We start from the raw sequence: 4038 nt of genomic DNA, 5'->3' as shown, positions 1-4038 counted from the left end.
TCTACATTTAGAGCCAAGTCTATCATAATTGTAATGAAAACTAATAGTTAAAATTCAAAAGGTAGTTGTAAATAGCTTTTTCATTTGACGTTTCTTCATTCTAATTTCCTTATTTGGATGACTGTGTGCATATACATATCGATTTTGGTTCTTATGTACTCTTTTTTCTGCAAGGAAAGCCTCAACAGAAACCCACAGGCATGTCCCTGCATTTCGTGGATGTTATGGAGTGTAAGATGATTATGGTGCCTAACCTGATAGGAATATCGACTGACACACACTAACAGAAGCAGCCAGCCTGGGAGATCGACCCCCAGCCCTCCCGTGTGAAGCTCAGAGCACTCAACCACTCAAGCTTGGTTCTTATATACTCTCATATATACATACACATCATAATAGAATTTGCAGACTGTGCAGGTGGCAAACATTTCTGTCTTTGTGTTTATCTGTTCTTGCTTTCTTGCTTCTTTCCTTGCTTGCTCTCCATATTTTCAACTGTGAGTATGCATCAATTCGCATCAGAGCTTTTAGTTTGCTGAAAATACAATCTTGGTTCTCAAGAGTATGTTTGCTGCCTTTTTGCTCACTTAGAGGATTCATCTGGCTCTTCTCGCATTGCTTCAGCCCTGGTTCACGTATGCTTGAGAAGAGAAAGCGAGCCTTTTGCAAAAACAGCCATGTTAGGTTGGGATCCTGAATGAAGACAAAACACAATTGAGTAGTTCATAGAATAGCTTAACATTGATCACAGATTTCTAGCACGATGGATAAAGTGCACTGCCTCAAATCAGGAGTTCATATTTCAGTTTTTGGTATTTTGTTCGTTGGATATACTTTAAGAATGTGTGTCATCTAAATGTATGTAAAATTCATATCTGTTCTCTGTGCTACTGTCTCATGTGTGAGTTAACTCTTACTAGGCCAAATTAATTACCTCTTCTATTACAAATCTTATTCTCCTGGTCCTTGATCGGTTATCTAGGAGAGCACTATGCATAAATTTTTAGGTGCACGATATTGTATTTGTTACACATTACAGTCTTATCACCAGTGATCTCGACACGAACACAATCCATCCTTGATATGATGGAAACGGGTTGCATCCCTCACAATAATTTCTCTCCTGACAATCTTGGAGACGAACTTGGTAGCACTATGACAGTCACCACAGACACGAAGGTTCTTCGTGATCATGATAGGGGTTCCAGAGCTTGTGCTAATAAGCCCAAAAGCTATGGCCAGCTTTTCACTGTGAGTGCAGACCATGTGCTCCTTCAATTCCTCTTCTACATCGTGCAAAACAAAGTCAGTATTGGGCACATACCCTGCCTCTTCCATCTGCCCTGTCAAGCTCACTAACATTGCATAAATTTGGTCAGATTGAGGGTGTGATCTGTCTCCAGAAAAAAATATATGAACCCTGTTATTGATCTCAATCAAGCTAAATCCTGGTGTTTTTTTCAATCCCCTCTCTTTCATCAGTGATCTGACTTTCATTACATCATGCCACCTACCCACTGCAGCATACATGTTTGATAGCAGTACATAATATCCTGGATTATGAGGGTTCAGTTTCAGAATCTGCTCTGCAACATGCTCTGCTAGCTCAATATTACGGTAAATTCTGCAAGCAGCAAGAAGGGCTCCCCAAACACTAGCATCTGGTTTTAGTGGCATAGTTTTTATAAAATTTTCTGCTTCATCAAAATGCCCAGCACGACCAAGAAGGTCGACCATGCATGCATAGTGCTCTAATCGAGGTGGGATTTTATAATCTAGACTCATTGTATGAAAACATTGCCATCCTTCGTCCACCTGTCCTGCATGACTACAAGCAGATAGAACACAGGTGAAAGTGACATGATTAGGCTTTGTGCCTGTAATTTGCATCTGGGAGAATAAAGCTAGGGCATCCTCACCGAGACCATGCATTCCATACCCTGCAATCATTGCACTCCATGAAACCACATCTTTTCTAGGCATTCGGTCAAACACATGGCGTGAAATCCCCACATGTCCACACTTGGCATACAGGTCTATGAGAGCAGTCCCAATAGAAACATCTCTCTCAAATCCATTTTTCAGAATGAAACTATGGATAGCCTTCCCATACCGCAAAGCTACTAAATCAGCACATGCAGGAAGGACACTCACAATGGTAACCCTGTTGGGCTTCACATGCTCCGACAGCATTTGATGAAAGAGCATCAGAGCTTCATTGCCATACCCATTTTGTGCGTACCCTGCAATCATTGCGCTCCATGAAACCACATCTCTCTCAGGCATTTTATCAAACAACTGCCGCGCAAATCCAATTTCCCCACACTTAGCATACATAGCAACAAGAGAAGTCTCTATTGAAGCATCTCTCTCGAATCCATTCTCTATGACACAATCATGAATGTCTTTTCCCTGTTGCACAGCTGCCAATTCTGCACAAGCAGCAAGACCGCTTAGCAAAGCCACTCGATTGGGCTTCAATCCCACTGATTGCATTTGACAGAACAACTCCAAAGCTTCATTGGCATACCCATTCTGGAAATACGCTGAAATCATCGTACTCCATGAGACTGTATTTCGTTGAGACATTCTGTCAAACACTTTGCGTGCAACCTCAGCATTCTCAGACTTGGCGTACATGTCTATGAGAGCATTACCCACATAAACATGTTCATCAAATTGACTTCTAATTATGTGTTGGTGTATTTGCTTACCTTGTTGCCAAGCTGATAGGCTTGAACACGCCTTAAGAACGAAGGGAAATGTGAAGTTGTCTGGCTGTATCCCTGCCCGGTGCATTTGGTAATAGTATGAGAGTGCCTCATTACTAAATCCACTTTTAGCATAACCTTGGATTATCTCATTCCACCACAAAATATTTGGTTGAGGTATTTCGCCAAAAACTTGGCCAGCGTCCCTCCCATTTCTGTGCATGGTATGCATACCCAGAAGTTTAAAACGTTTCGATGAAGTCCATTGACGACTAGTTTGACATGTATTTCGACTGAATGGATATCTGTGCATGTCTGTAACAGAGAGATCACGTCCTTGCATGAAGAATTAAATGTGTTCAGTTGTGGTTTCCCACTGGATTATCGTTTGGCAGCACAGATGGTGAAAAGAAAATGAAAATGTGTCTGAATTTTGATGTTGTAGTAGAAAACCAGAGCCGTAATACCCTAAGGCCAAAAGGAATGAGGAGAATGTCAATAATATTAGTCATTTCAAATCACCATCTAAGAACTTGGTTATCAGATGCAAACGTAGCTCACTGCGTTTCTGATCAGATGTTACCAGGGTTCTGAGAGGGTTAAATCAATATGAAATGCGATCGAGAAAATGACAGTACACTGAATTGCATCCAGAGGAACGATAAAAGAAAATTGACAACCTCGATAATTAAATAGCTGTTATACAGTGAAAGCAGAACGCATTGCTCATTTGGAATACTCTCTTGAAATTGCGTTGAAGTTGTGGAAATCCCTGCGTCCATTCCATTTGTGTATGTTCAGTGTTTTCCTCCAAGTTGGTGAGAACTGAATGTAATAACAGGTGGAGTTACGAGAGCACAAAATGCGGGATCCTATTTGAGGCATTTGGATTGCACATAGAGATTGTTCTTGCCTTAATGCTCAGTGGATGGCATCTAAAGTAACTTCATCGAATCTGATGGCACACACCCTTTAACCATTAATATTGAATGTAATATTGCAAAGTGTATATTGATTATCTTTTAGCCAAAGAGATTAGCAAAGTGAATAAAAGAAAAATAGTAATGATCATAAGAAGGTAAACAAAAGAGATTAGCAAGGTTATTGAAAGATTAGAATAAAAATGGTAATGATTAGAGTAATCTTAAGGCTCTCATTATAGGGCTGGTCACCTCTCTTTCAGCGTGGGTACTTTAGAACTTGTGACCATGATATTTGTAAGTCCAAATGTGTGCAAATAATAGCCTTACAAGACCATCTATTTGTGTTTTGTGAAAGTGACCCTTAGATCCCTAATGGTGGACTATTATGGTTAATCTTTTTAGCT

At 40.3% G+C, this 4038-nt stretch overlaps 1 pseudogene; it reads right to left on the bottom strand.

Annotated features, from left to right (window-relative positions):
• Positions 1-327: 327 nt before the first annotated feature.
• LOC149150223 (pentatricopeptide repeat-containing protein At3g12770 pseudogene) lies at positions 328-3660 on the bottom strand (annotated as a pseudogene).
• Between the last annotated feature and the right edge of the window lie 378 nt (positions 3661-4038).

The sequence above is a fragment of the Pinus tabuliformis genome, chromosome 9 (genome assembly GCF_031772625.1).
Source record: "Pinus tabuliformis cultivar Carrire ecotype Pingquan chromosome 9, CPIR1, whole genome shotgun sequence".
Taxonomy (NCBI): Eukaryota; Viridiplantae; Streptophyta; class Pinopsida; order Pinales; family Pinaceae; genus Pinus; species Pinus tabuliformis.
This window is presented reverse-complemented; position numbering and strand designations above follow the sequence as displayed.